This window comes from Lactuca virosa, chromosome 3 (genome assembly GCF_052849685.1).
Source record: "Lactuca virosa cultivar CGN04683 chromosome 3, Lactuca_virosa_CGN04683_v6, whole genome shotgun sequence".
Taxonomy (NCBI): domain Eukaryota; kingdom Viridiplantae; phylum Streptophyta; class Magnoliopsida; order Asterales; family Asteraceae; genus Lactuca; species Lactuca virosa.
This window is the reverse complement of record NC_136428.1, coordinates 131,693,776-131,720,992: the sequence shown is the minus strand read 5'-3', so window position 1 is coordinate 131,720,992 and position 27,217 is coordinate 131,693,776.

Below are 27,217 nucleotides of genomic sequence, written 5' to 3'. Positions count from 1 at the left end.
ATTCTCTTAGATCGATAGATTCAAACAGATATTAATGAGACAATAACAAGCAATATGAAACAATGGACACCAACGTGAATTAAACGAATGTCGAATGATTAAAACAGCAACCCTCAGAAGAGCTCGATGAAGAACTTCTACTTTAGAGGGTGCTAGGGCTACAGCACTTGTCAAAAGAAATATTCAGCAGCGTTACAATCGAGATGCATGCATGAACCATAAATACTAAACCCTAAAAACAAACACACGGTTGGACAGGCCCAAACCGTGATTACATATGGACCGAACTTAACAAAGCCCAATGGCGCAACACATGAACTCAATAATCTCCCCGTTTGCGCCAATTTAGGCGAGAGATCACTTCGGTTGAGTAACTATTGTTTTCCTCACAGTCTTGAACAGCTTGGGGATGATGGCAAGAAGAGTTTGACGAAAAAGAATATACCACCGAAGCATATCATTAAACATCTTTTTATCGGCTTCGCTGTTCTGATTACACCCGTGTATGATATCGAGAATATGTTCCAAGCAGGCAGTGGAGAACAGGTGTTTGTCAACAAGAGCGAACAGGCATTTTTGACCTTCTCCCCTGATGAACATGACTGTATGAAACTTGGGGTCGATTTTACCCTTAATCATCACATCGATGTCGCTTGCCTTCCCAATTGGCTTGAAAGTGGGCTTCTTCTTTATGGCAGAGGCGATTTCCTGATCCATCTTTGCGACTTCAAGACAAGCATTCGCTTGATGTGATCTATAATAGGCTCATACTCCTTTTGATTAGTCAGCAAGATATTGTTCAGGAGAATCCAGTCATGAGGATTCAAATTTGGTAAGTCAGCCAGGGATATCATATGAACCGAACTGTCTGAGCCTCGGGTCACTTTAAACTTGATAGTGATAAACTTCCCTGCTGAAGTGGGTTTCAACACCTTGACTGTTGTGATTTTCTGATTACTCCAAGTCAGGTATTGAGGTTGAGCGAACTCAAGATAGTACTCAAGCAGATCTCGATCAACCTTCGGGTCAGGAGAGGGGATGGCAACTGTTGACTCAAAACAATGAAAGATGAATGTCTTTCGGGTAATTGGCATATCAAATTAAGAATCCTTGGAATTGTCAAGAGCGAATGAAAGGACCGGTTCGAGCCAATGTGTGCTTGGAGCTTCAATTACCTCCCTCTGAAGCTTTTCCATAGACCACAGAGGAAACATAGATTTTTTCTGTTCTAGCACTTCGTTCGCTTTCCTCTCCTTATCAAATACTTCCTTCGCTTTTCGAATCTTTGCCTCAATTTCTCGATCATCAGGCTTGACTTTGAGGCTTTCGGTTTTAGAAGCTTTTTCTCCTGTATCAGTTTCATCATCGATTTCATCCTCATCATCATCACCAATCTTCTTCTTTCGTTTGTCCTTCATACTGCCCGAAGCTTCATTACCCTTCGGATCAACAATGACTTTCGGTTGGGAGATAGGTTTGCTTTTTGGAGGATGTTGCGATTGACTTTGAGTGACATTTTCTCCCCCTTGTTTCGGAGGAACAACAGGCTCCGGAACACCCTCAATCCTGCTAAGAATGTCTAGACCAGGTCTCAATTTCTCAGCCAAGTGGTTTCGAATTGAGATAGTAAGGACCGAGTCATGGGCTTCCAAAAGATGTAGAAGAATGGAGTGCACATCACCAACCGAGCTTTTGACTACTGCTCTTTCAGACTTAAGCTCTTCAATCTCCTTGGTTGTCGTTTTGAGCTTTAGATTCTGAATTTTAAGCTGAGAAGTTCGTTTATCAAGCTCATCCATGATCTTGCTTTCCACAGCTAGTTCGGCTTCAAGTTGAGTGAGACGGGCATCCACTGATGTTTGAAGCTCGGTATTGGCAGTTTGGATTGCTTTGCGTGTTTCTTCAAAGTGCTTCTTCTCAGCCTGAAGCGAACGTGTAAGATTATCAACCGAAGCATTCACGGTTTGAGCATTCTTCTGAGCGGCAGCCTGAAGAGAATCAAGAAAAAGTTGAGCATCAGAAACTAGTTTTTCGACGTTTGCGGTCGCTTGCTTGCAATCTTTGGTGGACGCTTCGACTGCAATAGAAGCTTTTTGACAAGTGGAAGTGGAAGCATCGATAGCTTTGACAGCATTAGAAATGGATGTATCATGCTCTTTGACAAAGGTTGCCAAGAGAGCCTTGATAGCAGCTTCAGAGTATGCACTTCCGGAAGAAGAGGAAGAAAGCAGTTGGTCAAGCTTGTCATTCATAGCCTTTAACTGCTTCTTTGTAACAGGATCGTCATCATCATCATCGCTCTGTACTCTATATGGACTATAATAAACAGAATCGAATTCCATTTCTTCGCCTCCAAGAACAGGTTCAGATTCGTGTGAAGGAGGTGGGGATAAAGGTTTTGTGGGTAATTGGGGGTTCAGAACCGAAAGTAGATGCCCCTGTATCAGATACGTTGACACGAACAGTAGGTTCGTTTGGATGAGTAGTAGTTGTGGTAACCTCGGTAAATAAAGGAGTTGGAACTGGAATCGAGGTTGGAGTGGAAGAGGAGATGGGTGGAGGAAAGGGAGCAATAGTAATAGGAACCGATTGTGTAGGAGAGTGAGGAGGTGAGTTTCGGTTACCTTCATTAGTTGGTGAGGGTGGAGGTGAATTACCTCGAGGCGGACTGTCATGAAGAGAACCGACATCATCATTGGACTCTGGTTCGGGCTGTGGGTCAGAGGGAACATAATCAAAGTCACTTGAAGAAGGGAAAGGAGACTTCAGCTTGTGAGCTTTCTTCTTGGTTTTTCGTTTCTTTGGAGCAGTAGGGGCTGCTTGTTCAGACTTTCGTTTCTTGGGAGTAGAGACTTTTGAGGACTGACCTTCCTTCTCCCCTTTTCTTTCAAGCTTCTTTCCCCTTTTAGCTGGTTTATCTGCAGCGTCTAGTGAGCTTTGCATTTCTGGAGTAAGTTGCCTTGGCCCTGTAGGGGGTAGCTTCTTGTACTCAGTTATCACCTTGCTTTCCTTGGAAACACACCTGTACATATATTCCGGAACCAAACCAATAAAGAGAAACTTCGATGGATCTGAGACAAGTATCCTTGTCGTGTGAAAAGTAGCAATAGATGACATCAGTGAGTCTGCCATTGTTGGAACGTGAAACTTTTCCATCGCCCATTGAGTAACAAGAGTCCAAAACCTGGCACAAGAGATTTCAGAGTAGCGTGAAGTAGAGCTTATACTCTGAACCAGTTGAGACCATAAGATAGTCCCAAAGTCCATGTTAACCCCATGGTACAGACCATAAAGAAGGGTCATGAACGCCCTGCTTGCTCCATCAGAACTTGCAACCCTCTCCGATAAACCCTTGGAAAGGAGGGTAAATAAACCGTTCCACTGAGGAGGAAGACATGATTTCTTGAACTTTGACAGAGGTGAGAATCTCAGTGTACCCCATATCATAGAACATTGTGAAGAGTTGAGTGGTGGTAATGGAATCAGGGTTGATCATGGAGTCGTCGATAGCAAGCCTGAGCAACAAACAAAACCTAGCTTTTGAAATCGACGTCTTTTGATTGACGATCTCAAAGAAAATACGCTCCTTTGCTTTATCGTAGACAACGAATGAGTAGACTTGAGAAAGTAGTGACATTAGAACACACTCCACCTGGGTTAGGGCTATGACGAGTGGTGAATATTTGAGGCATTCAACCACTTGCAGCATGTAGGGATCATACTGGAAAGGTGAGATTCTTGATAAAATATCGCCATAAACAAGATCGATTCTTGCAAAAATCGCTGAGATCTACAAGAACCCGCTCTGATACCACTTGTTAGGAATCAATCCGAGATGACGAATATGAAATATCAAGAACAATCAAGAATCAATCACCATCATATACAAGTAATCTGATAAAGGTTTTTCATATAATGATTATGAGATGAACGTACAGAGAAAAACCCTTATCTGGTAAAAAGCTTACACCAAAAGTTAACCTAATGATTATTTATAGGGAACAATAAATATTTACCATAAATATAAACGCGCCCGTTTCAAATTTTATCCAATGACGTGTTTTGAAATCTTATCTTGGTACCGCCGTTTCCACTTCGAAAACTATTCAAATTCCTTTTCAAACTGTGACCAACCCTTTTGCTTCATATAGGACTGGCAATGTTCGCTCCTTAACATGATATACCTCCATGGCATTAACAACTGAAACATCAATTCTGAAAAATAGCCATTAGTACCACGAGCAAGAATTTGGAAAATCATAAAGATCTTCGTGCAAGAGTGTGCCAATAGAAAAGAAATAAAGCAAAGTTTTTGTGGGATGTAAGTGATGTCTATTTAGACACGAAACTATGGATCCCGGGCACGAATCGCTTCCTTCAAAGTCAAGAGAGACTTAGAAGTGTCTGTGTGGTTTCCCGTTGAATTACGATCAAATGTTTATTAAGAAACATTGAAAGGCATCTTTTCAAATTTAAGCTATAAAGGGTGGCTGATCTTCAACCGAACTTCAGTACTTGACATAAGACCGAAAGTGGGATAAAGTACTTGTGAGACCAGTGTAGCCTATTAAACAAGTAGGTTAGTTAATATATTCAGTGACTTTGTGATAATTTGTAGGAATCTCAAAAACAAAATTAAACTGGATCTTATGGGAAGAAATGTCTTGGTGTTAGATAGTTTCATAAAGATCGCACAAAAATAAAAATAAAAAAAGAGATTTTGTGGTACCTTCCACTAAAGTGGTTTCGTTAAAGCGTGGGTGAAAACTAGAACATTTGATTGTTCATCGTCAATTCGTTATTGGTGTTGGATTTTGGGTTTCACTTAGCACGTGGTGAAACGAAGCTAAGATCATCAACACAGATGTTGTGTAACCATAAACCTCAGTGATAAATTCTGAGAGTCTCAAGGGTTACAATGATGAGCCAAAATAAGATGGAGAAAAGTGATGAGGAGGTTAAAGAACCGAAAGCACCTCTGATATATAGTAAGGACCGAGCAGACAACTCTTAACTCAATGTGAGACGAGTAAGGTAGCTCATGACATAAGTGATTTTATCAGCCTGATTGGGAAGATTTGATTTGTGTATATCAAATCAGTAAGGCTACACTTGAAGTATTTGAGGCTTTGGTCGACATACAGCAGCATGCTTCTAGGGACACTTAGCTAGTACTAAGATAAAGAAATGTATACTTGTTCCAGCTCCATCATTTGAATGATCGATGATACCTTTCAGTGATATTTTTGGAATTTTTGACTTTAATGAAAAACAACAAAAACAAAACAAAAAAAAATATTTTTGGATTTTATAAATGTTCTGAAAAAGAAATAAAAACTGAAAGGAAAATATTTTTGATTTTTATGAATTTTCTAAAAAAGAATTAAAAACAGAAAGGAAAATATTTTTGATTTTTATGAATTTTCTGAAAAAGAATTAAAAACAGAAAGGAAAATATTTTTTATTTTTATGAATTGAAACGAAGTGAGAAAAGACATAGACAATGTAAAAACTGTACAACCGAAACTTCACCTAAAAGTAGTGAAGCGAAATAGACCGAACGTTCGGTTCATTTCGGTTCCCAAAAAATCAGGAACCGAAATAAACCGAGCGGTCGCTCTATTTCGCATTCGGTCCATTTCGGTTCCCGAAAATTCTGGAGCCGAAATAGACCGAGCGTTCACTCTATTTCGCGTTCGGTCCATTTCGGTTCTCGAAAATTCTGGAGCCGAAATAGACCGAACGTTCGCTTTTTAATGAGGCGAAAGTAGTTTCGGTACTGATGCTGCTTCCATCATTCCTAAGCCTTGGAGAATTTTATTAAAACTTACTTTAGGTAAGGCTTTCGTGAATATGTCAGCAAGTTGATCAGCAGATCTAACAAAAAGGATTTCCACATTACCATCTTCAACGTGATCTTTGATGAAATGGTATCTTAGTGCAATATGTTTCGTTTTGGAGTGCTGCACTTGATTATGACAAATCCTGATTGCGCTTTCAGAATCGCAGTAAAGAGGAATTTGCCTCATATTCAGGCCATAGTCTCTAAGTTGGCTTTATATCCAAATGACCTGAGAAGTGCAAGATGATGCATCAATATATTTAGCTTCGGCTCTTGAGAGTGAAACGCAGGAATTTGCCTCATATTCCGCCTGTAGTACTCTTTCGGTCCAAACCACATCCTCCAAGATCAGAATCAGAGAATGCTTGAACGAAAAATCCTGATTTAGCAGGATACCATAGACCGAGAGATGAGGTTCGCTTCAAATATCTGAAGATGTTCTTAACAACCACCATATGAGGTTCACGTGGATTAGCTTGGAACCTGGCACAATAACAAACAGAAAACATAATATCTAGTCTACTAGCCGTTAGATACATTAGAGACCCTATCATTTGCCGATATAGGGTCATATCTACGGCTGGTTTCTCCAAAGATGGTGTTAACTTCGTTCCAAATGCCATAGGAACCTTTACTTTGGAATCTCCCATCATGCCAAACTTTGCCAGTAGAATTTTTGTGTAAGCCTCCTGATTGATAAATATGCCTTCGGGTCCCTGTCTAATGTTCAAACCAAGGAAAAAGTTAATTGGACCCATTGAGCTCATCTCAAACTTAGTCTCCATCAACTTCCTGAATTCAGCTGTGAGGCTGGGATTCGTGGAACCGAAGATGATATCATCAATGTAATTTTGGAAAATCATTAAATGGTCACCCTCTTTCTTGCGAAAGAAGGTTGGGTCAACCGAACCTTGTTTAAAGGGTTTCATACTAGGCTCTAGAAGCTTGCTTTCTTCAAACCATAGACAGCTTTATCTAAAATATAGCAATGATCAGGGTACTTTTAGTTCACGAAACCCGGTGGTTGCTCAACATATACAGTCTCCTCTAGTTCTCCATTCAAGAATGCACATTTGACAACCATTTGAAAGACTTCAAAATTCTTGTGAGCAGCGTATGCCAGAAAGATCCGAACTGATTCTAGCCTCGCTACAGGAGCGAAGGTTTCTTCGTAATCTATACCTTCTTCCTGACAATATCCCTTGACCACCAGCCTTGCCTTGTTGCGAATTACATTTCCCTCTTTATCCATCTTGTTCCTGAATACCCATTTCAACCCAACCATAGATGCATCCTTTGGTGTGGGAATTAGTCTCCAGACTCGATTTCGCTCAAACTCGTGGAGTTCGTCTTGCATTGTCTGTACCCAATCGGAGTGATCGAATGTAGTAGAAACTGTTTTTGGTTCTATTTTCGAGACGAATGAATTGAACATGCAAAATTCTACTTGAGAGAACAGAGCAGTTTGCTTCGCTTTTATTTGAGACCTAGTAAGAACACCTTCGGATGTTTCACCGATTACTTGAGTCTTTGGATGATCTTTTGTCCATTTTGTCAGAGGTGGGTAGTTTGGATCATAGGCACGATCCAGTTCAGCATTTATTTCTTCCTCGAATTCTGATTAAGAATCTTCGTCATTTGTGTTGTTTTTCTCCCCCTCGAATGACGAAACCACCTCAACATCTGGTTCAGAATTCTCCCCCTCGATTGGACTTTCATGGGTCGTTGATGGAGAAGGGTTCTCCCCCTGGAATGGTAAGTCAGCTCGTCTTGGTGTCGATGAACTCTCCCCCTGGAATGCAGAAAATTTATGAGAAGGATCATTCAAGCTTTGGGGTTCGCCTTGAACAGGAGGTTCGCTTGAGCGTTGAAGTTCGCCGGAATTGTGAGGTTCGCTTTGACTTGGCTGTTCGGTTGGTCCTTGGTGTTCGCTTTCCATTTCTTTTACTGCTTCATCGATAATTTTCTTCAAGTTGTCGATCTTGTTGTCAGCAGCTTTTGCCTCAGAATGAATTGCCTTCTCTGGTTCATCAAAGAGCAACATGTATTATTCAAATAGATTGGAAAAAGGAACGGAAGACTTGACCTGATTCAGGAAAGATTTCCTCCGTTAACCCTTTACTGGACTGCAGTTTCTTCACATAACTATCATCAAAGGTAACATAGTAGGTTTCTTCAAGTTTCTTTGATCGTTTATTCAGAACCCTATATGCCTTTGAAGTTAGTGAGTAACCAAGAAAAATTCCTTCATCAGCTTTGTCATCAAACTTGTTTCGGTTCTCTTTGGAGTTGAAAATAAAGCATCTTGAATCGAACACGTGGAAGAACTTGATTAGGCTTGCGATTATTCAAGATTTCGTATGGAGTGATGGAAAATCTCTTGTTGAGGAAGGTTCGGTTCTGGGTATAGCAGGCAGCAGCAATTGCATCAGCCCAGAAGTACAGAGGTAGAGAAGCGAAACTTAGCATGGTTCGGGCTGCTTCACACAACAAACGGTTTCGCCTTTCAACTACGCAATTTTGATGTGGAGTATAGGGAGCAGAGAAGTTGTGAGATACTCCCTTTTCAGCGAGAAATTCTTCAAACTCTTGGTTTTTGAATTCGAGCCCATTGTCACTTCGGACATTTCTAACCACCTTTCGCAATTGAAGCTCCACTTGCTTTATAAATGCTTTGAGCTTTGGAGTTGCCTCTGATTTCTGTTTAAGAAAGAAAACCCAGGTGAAACGTGAAAAGTCATCAACAATAACCAAAATGTACTTACTACCACCGATGCTTTCTATGGCTGATGGACCACATAGATCGATGTGAAGAAGCTCTAGAGGTTCAATGATCTTTGTGTTGACAATTGTAGGATGACTCTTTCGGCTTTGCTTTCCCATCCGCATGTTGCACACAAGTGTTCCTTATCAAATTTGAGAAGTGGAAGTCCTCGTACATGATCACCGATAACCAACTTGTTGATATCCTTAAAGTTGAGATGTGAAAGCCTTCGGTGCCAAAGCCAACTTTCGTCAGAATGTGCTTTCGTTAATAAGCATACAGCTGGCTTTCCTCGAATTGGGTTAAGATTTAGGGGATACATCTCTCCTTTTCGCTTGGATTTTAACAATACAACCTTCATTTTCTTTTCAACAATCTCAGAGCCTTCATCATCAAACGAAACCTTCAGTCCAGTTCCCACAACCAGTTGAGAGACACTGATGAGATTGTGCTGCAATCCCTCTACATATGCTACCTTCCTAATTGAGAATTCACCATTTGCGATCATTTTGTAGCCTTTGATCGTGCCATATGAATTATTCCCGTATTTGACACATCCACCATCCTTAAGAGCCCGAAACTCCCTTAGCTCTTCCCTCCTTCCTGTCATGTGACGTGAGCAGCCACTATCGATGTACCATTCGTCGTCGAACTGCTCGTCACTTATAACCTGCAAAATTAAGCAGATTTAGGAACCCAAAGTTGTTTGGGTCCACGTGAGCCTTTTATAGAACAGGGAATTACAATAGAAATATCAACCATATAAGTTCTTTTTATTAGAGTGGTTGCATCTTTTCTTTTGATGGTAAAGACCTTGAGTTTGTTTAAATCAGATTGAGGAATTTTATTTTGATTCTTAACAACTTTGTTTTTATGTTTCCTATGGTTAGCTGACGTCTTCTTTCTTTGCGTTTTGTCTTCAGAGACGAGCTTCCTTTTTCCCCTGCTATCCTTGACATCCTTGTTGGGATTCTGCTTTGTTTGAGAACGAGGAGGATAGGATTTAGGACCGAAACTTGTCTTTCGGTTGTTATCAAAGCTAGACTTGGGACCGAAACTAGTCTTTTGGTTCTTGACACTGCAAGATTTGGGACTGAAACTAGGCTTTCGGTTCTCTTGAATGCAGGATTGGCAGTGGGTGCATGAACCAGAATTATCCTTTGATCTAGATTTTGCCTTGAGATTTGACGCCTTTTCTGTGCGAACATAATTGGAGTTTTAGGAGTTCCAAAACTGTTTCCTTTCATTGAGATTCTTTTGATATCTTTTGTTTCGCTGGCGTTTTTGTTCAGAAAGCTGCTTTTGAGACTTGTGTATGTTAGCTCTTGGCTTCGGTCTCTCAGCATGAGTTTCGCTCTTCAATGAAGAGGTTTCGCTTGCATCCGACTTTGGTTTGCTTGGGATATCCTTGGTACCACTTGTGCTTGGTACATCAAAGCTTGCAGGCTTGTTGAGTGGTTCTGCCACGTATCTGCCTTTAACCCTCCATGAGGTTCTCTCTGATAAACCGACAGTTTCATCTGCATTGTCGATTGGAGCCCACCAAAAGTAGTCATCACAGCCACCTGCGTTATCTTCGTTTACTATGGCTGTCAGTTCGGCTGTGTGTTTTTGAGTAACCCCTGTCGTGGCGTAAACCTGATTACGTATAATTTGCACCTTTTGATAAACCACTGCTTTTGGTTTCAGAATTTTGGATTTATCTTGGGACACACGAGCGAACTCAACCGAATTTTCAGATATAAGGCCTTTGGTAGGTTCGGTTTCGCTCTTAACAAATTCTGAACAATCAACCACATCCTGTACATAAATTTCACTCATATCACTTTCCTCGTCAAATTCAGAAGAGTTATCAACATTTATTTTGTTTTCTGAACTTAATTTGGCATTCAATGAGTTAAATTTTTGTATGGTTTCCGTCTTGATTTTCAATTTATCATTCTCGTCTAAAAGATTTTTGAGCATGTCCTTATGGTCTTTGGACTTGATAAAGGACTCGATTTTGACCGGAACAACCCTGTAAGCGTCAGAGACATTATCTAAGGAGACAATAGATTCACATTTATAGCCATCAATATCAACTTCGTCCGCCTTTAACTCTAGGAAGGGCAAAATCATTTTGTGAATCTTTTTGCCAATGTCACAATCTAAATGCAATTGAGTGATATTTGTATTTAAACGTTTAGCAATTAAGCAAAAAATATTTCTTTGTTTCATCAGTTTCAAATTCTCACGTTGCAAATAAATAACTTCATCTCTTGTCCTAACTAACTCTAACTCTGTCTTCTCTATCCACATCCTTCGCTCCTCATTCTTGGATGTCACCCTGCTAAGTTGATCGGTTAGGTTAGCATTTGTGAGGCGTGTTTGCATTAGACTACCACTTAAACTAGAAAATTTGAATTTCAAATCGTTTAATTCTTTTTCATAGTTAGTTACAGGTATTTTAAGTGATTCGAGAATGGATTGTACCTTCTTGATCAACTGATCGCAGTCATTGATCTTCTCGCTCACAGGTTTGGCAGCAAAACACTTATCTTCCCTCAGATTCGGCTCCTCACACTCGCCTTCGGTTGTGTAACCCCTCATTTGTGACACTCCAGCTGTCACCATCAAGCATCTCCCAGCAAACTCAGCACTCTTTTCTTTCGCCACATATGCCTTGCCATGGGTGGGTTTACGTACTTCTTCATCTTCAGATTCTGTAGTCAGACCTCTACGCCACCGAACTCGTCATCCACAACGTTCTCCTGCACAATTAAAGCATTCATTAAACTGTTAGAGGCTTTCTTCTTCTTTATCTCCTCCAGCTTGTGCATATAGTATGCTTCATCATCTTCACCCTCTTTCTTCTCTGATTGGTTTCTCAGCATGCAATCTTTCGCAAAGTGGTTTTTGCCATGGCAGAAGTTGCAATCATATCCGGGGTCTCCCACTAATTTGCTCTCCTTCTTCTCTTCTTCTTTCTGGGGAGTATTTTTGATCTCCTCTTTGGCCTTTTCTGAGCTATAGCTTCCCTGCCAGTTTTTGTTCTTGGCAACAGGAAACTTTTTGCGAGCAAACCTTTTCGGGTTGGAAACCATCATTGCATATTCTTCGCTTGTCAGATCACATTCTGACATCTCTGACTCTTCTTCATCTTCTGCCACATTCTTTGCTTTAGAGAGAAGGGCCAAAGATCCCATACCAGTCACCACTTTTGCTTCCTTTGTCTCAACACTTTCATGAGACTTGAGAATACCCACCATCTTCGCCAGAGAATAGTTTTTAAATTGCTCGTGGGCCTTCACCATTGATACCACAACCATCCATTCGGGTCTTAAACCATTCATAAATGTGACCTTCTGTTCGATCACTTTCCTTTCAATGTCGTGCTTGATCATTTTGCTTAAAAGATGGTTGAAGCGATCGAAAGTCTGAACAAGTTTTTCATCAGCCTTTTGTTGGAAAGCACCGAACTCAGAGAGCAATAGAGTTTGGATAGAATGCTCCATGTCTTCATCAGTGGAATACAACTCTTTGAGTCTAACCCAGATCTCTTTTTCCGTGGTGCATGAGCTTACTAAACTAAAAATATCATACTTTAAAGCAAATCGAATCATTCTCATTTCTTTAACATTACATAGCAACTTATCTTTTTCGTCTTGAGGAATCTTCTCCACATCAGTTACAAGCTTGTTGTATTCTTTTTGAGTCTTAACGGTTGTATTTTTACCAGAATGAACAAAAGGACCCAATGTTATCGCTTCCCAGATAAGATAACCATTGTCTTCGGAACCAACGACGTAGTCCTCAAAGTGATGCGTCCATACTTCATAATCTTGAGTGTAAAGAATCGGGATTCTGGTTGTAGATCCAATGCTGTTGGAGATATTGATTGGATTGATTTGTGAATCTTCGTGAGGCATGATGACCTTCTTCAGATATCTGCTTAGAATCAGACTTGTAAAGATTGAATAGGGTAATATCGAGATCTATGAACAACGTCAATGAAGGAATGACGGCTTAACAGATCCAATAAAAGCGGAAACCCTAAGAAAATTCTTCAAACAGAAGAGATGCGTATGATTTACACATCCTCCTGCTCTGATACCAATTGATGAGAATTAAGTTCTCTTAGATCGATAGATTCAAACAGATATTAATGAGACAATAACAAGCAATATGAAACAGGGAACACCAACGTGAATCAAACGAATGTCGAATGATTAAAACAACAACCCTCAGAAGAGCTCAATGAAGAACTTCTACTTTAGGGGGTGCTAGGGTTACAGTACTTGTCAAAAGAAATATTCAGCAGCGTTACAATCGAGATGCGTGCATGCACCATAAATACTAAACCCTAAAAACAAACACACGGTTAGACAGGCCCAAACCGTGATTACATATTGACCGAACTTAACAAAGCCCAATGGCGCAACACATGAACTCAACACACACATTTAACTGTCCGTTCGATATTAGATTATATATAGCTAGTATAAACTAAGTGATTATAGGAGGAACTATTGTGGTTACCAATTTATTAAAGAAAATATATGATTTTCTTAAAGAAATCTTTTCATCAAATGTCAAGGAATTATTACAGTTAACTCCGTAAGCACCTAGTGAATACGTCAGGGTTATATACAATGAGGACCTAACAAACAATGGAATGTGTGACTTCCGCCTCATTTCCTGTTCCTTGTTTGGTTGTGGGCTTAGGGCAGATTCACACAATCGATTGTCTATTTGATCTGGATTGTATATAACTTGTATTCATTAAGTACTCATAGAAGAAATTGTAAAAGTCATTTTTACTTATCTCTCGTCACATCAGAAAATATAGGATTTTCTGGAGGAACAGGAGAACTTTTCCAAAGGAATAAGAGTATACTTTTTGTAACAAAACTTCTTATGAACTCACCAACTTAAAATGCTCATCTACTGTTTCAAAATAACTTGTATTCTCAGGGAATTCAATAAATAGGTACACACCCGGAGCTTTTGAGAAGACAGCCTAGTGTCGTGCAGCATCTTTTGTCTTTTATTGTACCTACACTTGATGTCAGATTGGTATCAGAGCATTGTTTATAGTGACAGCCTAGTTTCCGCCGTTCTGGTTTGGGGGTGTGACAGATTGGTATCAGAGCATTGTTTATAGTGAAATCAGTATATCAGTCATAAAAGATATACAACTATAAACACATTGGGATAAAAAAAACTCTGACCGGGAGTTATACTTTAAAAATATAACAATATTTTATAAAAGTATAAGTACATGCAGAATATATACTAGAACGAGTATCATAACAAGAACAAAACTAAAATATTTGGATGTTGGACACTACAGTTAAACCTGGACAGTGATGTAATCATATCTGGGATCAATATAGTCTGATCAACTATATTTATTTGAGAGATGACCAACATGTGTTTGGGAGTGATCATAGTGTTGAAACAAGTCTTAAACTTACCTAGATACCAGAAGAATACTAGAACCAAACATAAAGTTTAAAATACTATAGGGGTATTTTATGATGCTATAGCAGCAAAGCTGAAAACCTATCAACTTCATATATCAAGAAGTTCAAGAATCAATCATATAATTAAAATACAATAGGAGTAGTTTAGGTACCATAAATAAAATATTGGGAAATTTTAAAAAGACCTTTTCTGGTAGGTCTATAATTACTAAGTGTATACGTTAAAGTTATATATAGTCGAGATTCTATAGACTTAGAATAGGTGATTTTCACTCTACTTCCTTATCCTTGTTTGGATGTGGTTTTAGAGTTGGATCACTTATTCGAAGGTCTATTTGATCTGGATTATATATAACCGGTACACACTATGAGATTATAGAAAGACCGGAAAGGATAATCTTCATAAAGATTTAAATTTTTATTAATTTCATAGATTCTTTAGACATTCTCATTCTCGTGTAAACCATATAGATAGATGTGTCACACCCCCAAACAAGAATGGCGGAAACCTTCGGGGGCGGAGGACGTCATGTACAGTATCACAACAATGTATAATAGTAATCAAAGTACAACAACAACCATTGTATTTACAAAGTTACAACTTTTACATCCGTGTTCAAAACATTGTATACATTATCCAAAAGTATAAGTTTAAAAGACATGACTTTATAGATCTCTATCTTCTCAAAAGCTGTGGATGAACCTGTCTACTGATTTACTGAGAATACAAGTAGTTTTGAAAAGAGTATCAACATTAAAGCTGGTGAGTTATAAATATGTTTGGACCTGAAATCTGTTTTCTTGTATATTGATAAAGTGAACATGTTTTACCCAGAAAATCCTATATTTTCTACTATTTTATACTGTATAATGATTTCTGTAATAACAACTTGTAAAATGTAGTTTAGTTCTCATAAAACCTTGAAAAATATGTTTTCTCTGAATTGAAGTAGTATTCTATGTTTATACTTGTAAAATACTGTATTATAGTTTTATAATTAAATAAAACTATGTGAAGTGTAACTTATTCATACAATAATCATTTTGTTCAATACCAAATTATGAGTTATCATAACCATGCTTGCTGACCTAGGATCGCCTAAAATACGACGTTCTTCAGGCATCGAAATATGGTACGACAGTTGTCACCCCAAGCTTGTCGACCGAGTTGTTGCAAGCAGCTTAGGTGCGGGATTGTCAGTCCCGTATAGATCTATACACAAGTGTCACGCTCTCATACAAGGAGACTCTGGTTATAATTTTTAGGACTTTTGTTTTATACCTAAATAAGTACTTGAAGCGTGTCTCACAAGTGCTATATCGATGATTACATGTAGAATAATAAAAAGTTATTTTGTAATAACTATACTCAAAGTAAATTTCATAAACTATATAAAATATAGTCTTATTTTTTTGTTTCTTAGTAAAGTATTCTGTTTGTTTTCTGATAATGTAATTTGTTTGTTTTCCATAATGTATTCTATTTGTATTCTGTTATGTACTATGTTAGTTTTCATGTTATGTACTTTGAACTTGAAACTGGTGAATGAGTTCTCTAAACTATACCTATTATAGTTTAGCTGTTTGTTTTACTGTAAGAATCTGTAATACTGTTATTCCATGAAATTCTCTGTTTGTACTTAGGTAGTATCAAACAGTTTAAAAACCATTTTATATTTATATAAATGTAATGTTTATATAATTGTGATTAATTAGACCATCGATTAAATAACTTTACCCTAAGCCCACAACCAAACAAGGAATAGGAAATGGGGTCAAATTACATATTCTGAATCTTCTGAATCCAAATTATATAATTTACACATATATAAATATATAATTTTATCAATTATAACAATTTAAAAGTACTAAAAATATTTAAAAACTTTTAAGATATTAACACAATTTTATTGTGTTTCACTTGTATTCCCCCCTTAAAACTGTAAAACTATGAAAATACAGGGGTATGAACTCACCTGATAAGTAGTGATTTGGGCAGTGTTTCATTTCTATAAATGATCTTTCTTGAAGAAACCGCGAGTTTCTGATGAAAAACTGGGCTTTATGCGGGCAAAGTTTCGACAGGAAAAGATTATTTTCTCGAGGACTTCGGGGCTCCGGGCTTTCTTCGGGTGTTCGGGGTGTTCCCGAGGCTTCATGGGGTTAAAAGTGGCTTAAATGAGTGTTTAAGAGGAGAGAGGTTTTGAATTTTCTAAACAAAACTCGGAAGCCTTGCATCCTATTTATAATAGGCGGAAACCTCGAAGTACGATGGGCGTAACTTCGGTACGTTGGGCGTACACGATACGCTGGCGTGCCCTCATACGCTACACGTTCGGTGATGCGTGTCTTCGGTCGTGTCAATTTACGCGTAATACGTGTTGCATGCAAAGGAAGGGGCGATGTGGACAATCTGAGGCCTAGCCTCCGAGTATGCTGGGCGTACTTCTCTTTTTAAAAACTTCAAAAATTCATATCTTTTACATACAAACTCTGTTTTTGACGTTCTTTATATCCACGCGTAGGTGAGACCATGCTCAACAACTTTCGTTTAGACTGCATCGGTTAATTTTGACTTTATTTTTAAAGTTATATTTTTAACAGGTCGGGACAGGAAAAGTCCGTTAAAAATTCATAACTTCTTCATCTGACATCCGTTTTCGTTTGTTTTTTTTACCGTTAAACTATAAATGACAAGATCTTTGATTCTCGTTTAGGTTCTTTCGGCTAAAAATCACTCGATCTTTATTTCGAGTTTCGGGCTGTGTACTGCTATGTCGATTCTTAGAAAAATCATAACTTCCTCATACGAAGTCAGATTTGGACGTTCTTTTTATGTAAACTCTCAGTTTAACGTATTCTACGACTTTCATTTTGATTATTAAGGCTAAAAAGCATTCGATTGTAAATTCACTTTTTACGTCGCACAACGTTGTGCCGGTTCTGTCGCGGATCTTCAATTGGTCATAACTTCTTCTTTATAACTCGGATTTTGGCTTTCTTTATATGTACGGAAAACCTTGTGACATATACTACAACTTAGATAATATTATTTACTCTAAATAATTCCTTTTTCAAAAAGTCATGTTTGACGTGAAATAATGGGTTGTTACATTATCCCCCCGTTAGATGGAATTCCGTCCCGAAATTCAAATTTTGAGTGGTTACTCGTGAACTAGGGAAAGAAGTGGGTACTCCGGTTCCCTTTGAACTTCTAGTTCTCAAGTGAATTCTGATCATTGCTGGTATTCTAGCGGATCTTCACTTTTGTGTCTGCTATTTTGATCGGTAGAAAGTAGATCGGTTTGATTTACTTAACTACGTTTACTCAACTGGTAGGATGTCCATTCATAGTTCTAGGTAGGTTTTGTCCTGAAGTTCATGGTAGGACTCATACCTGGTCCACTCATCATTTCCTTATGTATACGAGTCATATATAATTAAGATTGTAAAGATGGTCGGATGGGTGGCTCTGTCCCAAATCCACAACCAGACAAGGAACAGAAAATAGGGCGGAAACACACATCCAAAGTCTATAGGATCTTAATTATATACTACCCTTGCATATACACTTAACAGTGATAGGTTAACCGTATTTGTCCTTAGCCTCTGTGCTTGAACTTGAGTTGTTGCATATGTGGTTTTTGAGAAAGGTTAGTTGAGAATACTTCAGGAAAGTTACGGAAGGATATAATACTCCTCGCATGAGTACTTCGGAGGTTTCAAATAAAAGACGATTTCAAGGTTTGTATTTAGTTTGTTGTTACGAGTGATGGAAGTTTAGTTAGTCGGTCGGTTAAGGCGGAGGGTCTTTACGTGCGTGTATTCTGTAATCACATAATTAATAATGATTCTTTTAGATAGGATGAATATGTTTCCTTCAAAACTATACTAGCTATATATAACCTAATATCGAACGGACAATTGATTGTGTGACTTCTGCCTTACTTCCTTCTGCCTTAAGCCCACAACCAAACAAGGAACAGGAAGTAAGGCAGAAGTCACACATTCCACTGTCTATCAGATATTATTTATATATAACTCTGATATATAAACTAAGGAATTATAGAATTAACCAATAAAGGTCATTTATGATATACTAATAAGTTTTGAACCTTTTGTAAATAAGTTCCTAACTTTATTTACTCTATTGTAAAACATTGTTTTCAGTAATAATTGTTATCGTTTTTAGAAAGTTCAATCGAAAATTGTTTACCTTTAAAATAACGATATTTATCATAGAAAATCTTATATTTTCTATAAAACCGATTCGTAGTCTTAATCGTTCCAGACCGAAAAGCACAAGTATAATTACTATACTTACTTTAATGATATCTAGTTTTAGGGATAAGTTAAGCTGGCTAAAGATTTGTTTGCTCTAAAAACCTGATACGACGATGAGGAACAAGCCAATCCATTTCTAAAGATGACATCAGAACTTCTTATCGTAATAATTGTTAAATCGATTAGGAAAAGTGTTCGTATTATCCTTGTTTATCCTTGTTAGTACTAACAGTACGAGTGTTCTGACAATTGAAAATAATTAACTTTCTTAATATAATCCTTACTAGGTCCCTCCATAATCGCTTGGTGTATACAAATCATGTATAATTAAGATTGGAAAGATGGTCGACTGAGTGACTCTGCCCTAAATCCACAACCAAACAAGGAACATGAAATAAGGTGGAATCACTCACTCTAAGCCTACAAATCTTATTTATAAATGACCCTAGTGTATACACTAAGCCATCATAGCTCACCTACAAGGTTCTTAAGTGTTTATATAAATGATGTGTTAATTTATGATATTAAAAATTTTAAATTTTCAAATATTTTCCGTGAAAATTCGATGTTTAATTATTATTGTTTAGAAAACGTACCAAAAATTTCAAAAGGAGTTCCTTGTTGCTTCTTCATATCCTACTGTTCAATTTCTCCCTCTCCTCCATCATTCCTCTCTGTTGGACAATCTCTCTTGAAATGTCATGTTTCACCACAAGCATGGAATACTTGAATGGTAGTAGCATCGGTGGTTGAAATGATGTGTTGAGTCGGAGTCCTACAGAATCGTGCTTTTTCTTCATTGCTCGTCATTGGACAATTTCTTTGGAAATGTCCATATTCACCACACCCGTAACAAGCCTGGCTAACTTCAACGTTGGGAACTTGGGTGGTTGATTGTGCTAGTGACTTGCAGAAATGAGTGGAGTGTCCTTTTCTATTGCAGTCCTTACAGTGTACTTTGCAATTTCCTATATGGTAGAAATTACACCTGTTGCGCTTTGGTAGGCTTCTAGCATATCGACTAGCTGGAATCGGAGTGGCAGAGGTTGTGGCTACAGGGGTTGCCACAAGTTGCTGCCTCTTGGCAAGCCTTTGAGATGACTTGCACTGCTTTTTTGTTCTTTCGTTTCATGCTCTTAGGTTTATGGGTTGTGGCATTTTTGAAGATCGACACTCATTGGTTTCCTTGGTTATCACTACGGTTTGAATTATCGACACTATTTCCATTTGTGTTGTTAGCATTGAAATGTGCCATGACAGCTGTCACTGCAGCTGTTACTGTGGCTTGGAATGTAGCAGAGTCTATATGTAGAATCGGGGTTTCGTCAGTTGGCTGATCATTTCCATGTGAAGACATGATTCTGTTATAAAATGTGAAGCGAGTTTGTTAATACTATGATCGTTGCTAGTAGTACTTTATCTATTTATATATAATTATATATAAATTTCTCTTTTTGTTGTACAAAACTCAATGTTTTGACCTACATCCCTATGATGTATTTCTGTAAAGGGTTTATAATAGTAGTTTGCCACAAATAGTAACTTGTAATGTGATTATATGAAAGAGAATGGTGATTTTTCAAAGGAAACGAGATGCTTGTCAATTTCATTGGTATATTAGATACATAGAGTTTGGAAAACTTGACCTTGTAATAGGTCTACAATATACCAATTTAACGGAAAACTTGACAGCACACCGACCTATCGAGAATTGAATTCTCGAGGTTGTACTATGAACATGAAAACATCTCTAGTGTATATACGTAGACTTAATCTATATATCCCAAAAGAGTAAGTAAAGTATGCTCTACTCACGAGAAGTGTTGTTCGGATTCCTACTAGATTCAGCCCTGAATTTAGCCAACTGGCGTTCTGTGGCAAACATACGCCTTTCTAGTGTCGCTTGACGTTCTCTAAGTTCTCTAACTTCAGTTCGGCTTGTAGCTAGTTCCTTTCATAAGGTTTTAGTAATATTCCTGGTTGTCTCATGGTTTCTAATCAGATGGTGAAGGTGAACTGTGTTACCTCTAGTGGTAGCACTAACTTGTATGACTCCGTCAATAGTAGATTTTCCTTGTTCTTCGTTACGCGTAATCCTACAAACTAACACTGGAAGGACTCTGTCTGCTGGGCCTCCTTCGTCAAGATTGTAAAATCTTCGGTCTGCTTTGTAAGGACGGTCCTGACCCTGTTCATGACTCCACCTATCTATGTTCACTGCCCACTGAGGTGTTGGACCATGAAAATTTTGTCGAGCATTGGGATTTTGGGCAACTTGGGGTGGGTTACAAGCACCTGATTCTGAGTCAGAATCTTCAGGAAAATCCTCTTCTATTGGATCTTCAGGGTCATTTTCTGGTTCAGCATTGTGCCATCCCCTATTTCCTTGATTGGGAAAGTACAGATTTCCCGGTAGATGAAATCCAGCCATGTTATCTATGCGATAATAAGGGTGATAAGAGACATCTAAGAGATTTGATGAGTCAAATAAATAATTTTTAAGTTTCTATATAAGAAACTTATGGTTGACAGCTAATGTATTATGTATGGTATGACTCATAACGGTTCCTCGTATAACCACAAAGTGTATACTAATTATATATAACTCGGGTAGAATAGACCTTCGAATAAATGATCCTACTCTATATCCACATCCAAACAAGGAAAAGGAAGTAAAGCTAAAGCACCCATTCTAAGTCTATAAAACCTTAATTATATATAAGTGTAATATATACTTAATATTTATATCTCTACCAGTAATGATCCTTTGTTTTTCACAAGTTTGATTCTAGTAAGGATGTCCTTGTATCTCGTTGTTTCTATGTTATTGTGTCATAAAATACTCTTATAGTATTTTAACTTTATGTTTGATTCTAAAGTTCTTCCGATACTTAGGTTTGGTAAGTTTTAGACGTGTTGCAACACCACTATCACTCCCAAACACATGTTGGTCATATCTCAAATAAATATAGTTGATCAGACTATATTGACCCCAGATATGATTACATAACTGTCCAGGTTTAACTGTAGTGTCCAACATCCAAATACTTTTGTATAGTTCTTACTGTGACACTGTTTCTTGTATGTATGTATGTTAGTATACTCCTTATAAAATATTTAGATTTTAAAAGTATACTTTTAGTCAGAGCGCTTCAGCCCCATAGTATTTATAGTTTGTATATCTTTTATGGTCTAAAATACTTAGTTCACTATAAACAATGCTCTGATACCAATCTGTCACACTCCCAAACCAGAACGACGGAAACATTCGGGGGCGGAGGACATTATGTACAGTATCATAACAATGTATAATAGTAATCAAAGTACAACAACAACCATTGTATTTACAAAGTTACAACTTTTACATCCGTGTTCAAAACATTGTATACATTATCCAAAAGTATAAGTTTAAAAGAAATGACTTTATAGATCTCTATCTTCTCAAAATCTGTGGGTGTACCTGTCTACTGATTTCTTGAGAATAAAAGTAGTTTTGAAAAGAGTATCAGCATTAAAGCTGGTGAGTTCATAAATATGTTTGCAACTGAAATCTATTTTCTTGTATATTGATAAAGTGAACATGTTTTACCCAGAAAATCCTATATTTTCTGATATTTTATACTATATAATGATTTCTGTGATAACAACTTGTAAAATGTAGTTTAGTTCTCATAAAACCTTGAAAAGTATGTTTTCTCTGAATTGTAGTATTCTATGTTTATACTTGTAAAATACTGTATTACAGTTTTATAATTAAATAAAACTATGTGAAGTGTTACTTATTCATATAATAATCATTTTGTTCAATACCAAATTGTGAGTTATCATAACCATGCTTGATGACCTAGAATCGCCAAAAACACGACGTTCTTCAGGCGTCGAAATATGGTACGAAAAATGTCACCCCAGGCCTGTCGGCCTAGCTGTTGCAAGCAGCTTAGGTGCGGGATTGTCAGTCCCGTATAGATCTATACACAAGTGTCACGCTCTCACACAAGGAGACTCTGGTTATAATTTTTAGGACTTTTGTTTTATACTTAAATAAGTACTTGAAGCGTGTCTCACAAGTGCTATATCGATGATTACATGTAGAATAATAAAAAGTTAATTTGTAATAACTATACTGAAAGTAAATTTCATAAACTATATAAAATATAGTCTTATATGTTTGTTTCTTAGTAAAGTATTCTGTTTGTTTTCTGATAATGTTATTTGTTTGTTTTCCATCATGTATTCTATTTGTATTCTGTTATGTACTATGTTAGTTTTCATGTTATGTACTTTGAAACTTGAAACTAGTGAATGAGTTCTCTAAACTATACCTATTATAGTTTAGCTGTTTGTTTTACAGTAAGAATCTGTAATACTGTTATTCCATGAAATTCTCTGTTTGTACTTAGGTAGTATCAAACAGTTTGAAAACCATTTTATATTTATATAAATGTAATATTTATATAATTGTGATTAATTAGACCATCGATTAAATAACTTTACCTCAAGCCCACAACCAAACAAGGAATAGGAAATGGGGTCAAATTACATATTCTGAATCTTCTGAATCCAAATTATATAATTTACACATATATAAATATGTAATTTTATCAATTATAACAATTTAAAAGTACTAAAAATATTTAAAAACTTTTAAGATATCAACACAATTTTATTGTGTTTCACTTGTATTCCCCCCTTAAAACTGTAAAACTATGAAAATACAGGGGTATGAACTCACCTGATAAGTGGTGATTTAGGCAACGTTTCATTTCTATAAATGAACTTTCTTGAAGAAACCGCGAGTTTCTGATGAAAAACTGGGCTTTATGCGGGCAGAGTTTCGACAGGAAAATATTATTTTCTCGAGGACTTCGGGGCTCCGGGCATTCTTCGGGTGTTAGGGGTGTTCCCGAGGCTTCGTGGGGTTAAAAGTGGCTTAAATGAGTGTTTAAGATGAGAGAGGTTTTGCATTTTCTAAACAAAACTCGGAAGCCTCGCATCCTATTTATAGGAGGCGGAAACCTCGAAGTACGCTGGGCGTAACTTCGGTACGTTGGACGTACACGGTACGCTGGCGTACCCTCATACGCTACGCGTTCGGTGATACGTGTCTTCAAACGTGTCAATCTGCACGTAATACGTGTTGCATGCAAAGGAAGGGGCGACGTGGACAATCCGAGGCCTAGCCTCCGAGTATGCTGGGCGTACTCTTGTACGCGGGGCGTACTTCTCTTTTTTAAAACTTCAAAAAATCATATCTTTTACATACGAACTCTGTTTTTTACGTTCTTTATATCCACACGTAGGTGAGACCATGCTTTACAACTTTCGTTTAGACTCCATCGGTTAATTTTGACTTAGTTTGGATGACACTCGGTTCATAACCATTCTAGAAACTTACTTCTGCTCTTTACCATGACTGCATCATAAGAATGTAGGTCGGAACATTAAGAACCGTTTAAGAAAACGACAAATTTATATGTATATATAAATGATTAGAATACATCTAGAGACAACCATTGTTGATCACGAGCTCGTTTTCTCTTCATATAGCATAATCATGCCTCCAAAGAAACGTAACCAACCCACCGGCAAAACACCAATCCTTCAGATAGATGCGGCTACGTTTCAAGTTGCAGTCACAGCAGCCGTAGCAGCAGTCATGACCCATCTTAATGCTAACAACGCAAATGTTAGCAAAAATGTTATTGGCAATCCCAATCGTGGTGATAACCAATTTCAGCAACGAGTGCCTACTTGTAAGGACACTCTGGACCACAAACCTAATATATTGAAACGAAAGTTCGAGAACGAGACAGGGAGTTGTTCAACTCAAGGACCCACTGAAGGGCAACAAATTGGGGTAGTTAATACCCCCCATCAGCCCTGCTATCCCAACACCGACCACACCGTACTTAGGAAACCTCCCACACTACAGCAAGTGCAACTACCATCATCATGGATTCTTCCGAGTGCTGCATTGTAATAGATGCAACATGAACGGGTACACCGCCCGCTTTTGTAGGACTCCGGTCGAGTTCATCACTTCAAATGTTGGAACCAGTCCAATATGTCATCTGTGTGGTGAAATAGGACATTACAAGAGGGACTGTCCAACAGAGAAGAATGAGGGGGGAGCGGGAGGAGTTTGACCCCAGAGAATGGGGAAGCATCAAAGAAACCTGCTATATTTTTGGTATGTTTCCATACCCCAATAATTATTTATAATTATGATTACTGTCTCGTTCGAACCAAATTGCAGCGCTCATATAAAAACTGAGAACCCTAGCAGGTAAGCTATGATGGCTTAGTGTATACATTAGAGTCATTTATAATTAAGATTTGTAGATTTAGAGTGAGTGATCCCGCCTCATTTCCAGTTTCTTGTTTGGTTGTGGATTTAGGGCAGGGTTGCTCAGTCAACTATCTTACCAATCTTAATTATACATGACTTGTGTACACCAAGCGATTATAGAGACACCTAGTAGGGATTATTTCATGAAAGTTCATTATTTCAAATTATCATAACCCTCGCTTATTTTTGTACTTATTAGTTTTGGTACAAAAAGGGTTCGCAGTAATGATAACCGAATGAACCCGAAAGCGCGGAAAACTTATGTACATAGGATAGTTCATCATCCTAGTAATCACTTCTTCCAAGTCGACTTAATATCTATTACGTCGAGAAGTTCCGATATCGTCAGTCGACATGGTTTGGCTTGGTCCTCACCATATCAATTTCCTATGATGTGTAAGGAACTTTTCCCTGAATCAACCGTCAAACGAAATTCTTTCGATCTATAACAGCAAGCCTAATACGAATCCTTATATCGTCTCTTGCTTCAAAATTTCAGGAAGTACCCATGCGAGGGGTACCATGCCCTTCTTGTCTACTCAGTAGATAGGAAACTCGAAGCGAAAAGCACCAAAGAAGTCTCAGAAGTCAGTAACCACCCGAAGTATCCCCAATAGATCTCATAGGAAGATCACTTGTACTGCATGTCAAGTTCAAGAATAGAGACTAAGAACTCATTAGGTTAATCTATCGTTGATAAGTGTATACACAAGAGTGGTATATAATTTAGACTCAACAAGATTTAGGATGTGTAATTCCGCCCTATCTCATGTTCCTTGTCTGGTTGTGAACCTGGGGCAAAGCCACCCATCCGAACGTTTTGTCAATCTAAATTATATACGACTTGTATACACGAGGTGTTGGTGGATGAGCCAAGTATGAGTTTTATCATGAACTTCAGAGCAAGAGCCCACAGGCTTACTACAACAACCGTAGATACCTGAGTGGAATTGGTAGTGGATGGCAATAGGCCTTCATAATCAAGTTACCTAAGACAACGGGTGGACTTGATACCATTTTGGCCGATCGTTGACAGATTAACCAAGTCCGCACACTTCCTGCAAATTGAAAGAAACAGGCAAAATAGAGAAGCTAACTAGAACGTGTGTCCGAGAGATTAGTTAGACTGCACGGTGTCCCAATATCTGTTATCTCCGTTCGATACAGTAGAATCGTCTCCCAGTTCAGTCAGTCACTTCGGAAATCTTTGGGAACTAGGCTAGTCATTAGCATAACCTACCATCCACAAACTGTGACATCCCCATTTTCACGGCCAGAAAAGACCGGTTTTGTTTATGCTTTATAAAAATCAGAGTAATTCTTTTAATAAAAATCTTGCGGAATTTGTTCCCAGAAAAACATGATAAATACGTTATCAAAGCATTTCCGAAGAAATGTATTTTTATTCATTTTAAAACATTTGGGATGTCATCGTTAATACAGAAACATAAGCATAAACAGAACTTACATTCATTTACACTAGTGATCTGCATCTCTTTTAAATCTCTCAGTGTAATGTAACTTCATATCGACACCTATGATACAAATAAACTGAGTGGGTCAGGTTGGGAAACCTAGTGAGTACATAGGGTTATCAACCCACAATAATATAATTATTATGTTTAAACATCAAACAATCAACCCAATTACCCATCCCCATTATCTTCTTTACTCTTAAGGATCTACCCTAAGAATCAATTATTCCTCGTTCATTCATTCCTAAGGATCATCCTAAGGAATCGGCACGAAGTCCATCGTTGTCAATGACACAGCTGTCAAGCACAGCTGCTAGTTCTATCACTTAGGCGCAGCTGCCAGAATTGTGACGTTCTATGTGAGGCGCAGCTACCAGTATTGTCCTTCGAGCACAGCTGCTAGGGTTATCTCGTTTATTGACAGTATCGTTTACGAGAGTCCACTCGCAATACATGTCAATGGGTTTTTAGAGTACACCGGTGAACACATCGTTCACAACACCTACAGGTTGCGAGCCTGCCAGTGTTCCACTGGACTGTCTAGAATAGTCCGTGGTTGTCATCCATACTCTGCTAGATGACGGGGCCATCATTTGGGAAAGGCTTCTCACATCGTCCACCTCTCACACTCACCTCGTGGTCTATAACACCTCTCAACTCATCATCCAACTCATATTCCATCTATTACATCTACCCATGTTTTACCCAACATATTCTCGTAGATATATATATACAATTTAAATCATTTAAAACATGTATAAAATCGTTCATCCAGCATAGATAGCAAGTATACAGATAATATGCACACATAGCACGTAATTTATTTAAAATACTTCATATCTATGTGTAAGATGAAAGTAACTATGCACTCACTTGATAAGGTGGTGACTCGGTACTCGGACAGCACTTTGTTACTCTTAAAACAATTTTCCTTTGACAAAACCTAGTATCATTACCACTAGAGTTTAGTCTAATATTCACCGAGACTAATTAATAGTCTAGCTATTATTACTATTATATAAGCATTAAACAATACTC